Raw genomic sequence first — 351 nt, forward strand, 5'->3', positions numbered from 1 at the left:
GGGGAAGGCAGCTGCAGCACCCCCACAGATTGTGATCGGTTTCAGGCTGAAATCGATTCACAATCTGTTTGCAGTAAAGGCAGCCATAGGATGCCTCTCTGATCAGATTCGATCAGGGAGGGATCTATCTGTTGGTCGAATTTGATAGCAGATCGACCAGTGTATGGCTACCTTTAATGGATGCATTATAAGATATAAATACAGCTGCTATGCTATAAATTACAATGGCAGTTTTCAGTGCAGATAAACTGTACTTTGGGAATTTGAAAACAGACAATAGTACTTGTGCACAAAAGCAAATATGATAACTCTATGGGTAATACAAAGAAGGAAAACATGTTTTTACTGAAT

This window comes from Hyperolius riggenbachi, chromosome 9, assembly GCF_040937935.1.
Source record: "Hyperolius riggenbachi isolate aHypRig1 chromosome 9, aHypRig1.pri, whole genome shotgun sequence".
Taxonomy (NCBI): domain Eukaryota; kingdom Metazoa; phylum Chordata; class Amphibia; order Anura; family Hyperoliidae; genus Hyperolius; species Hyperolius riggenbachi.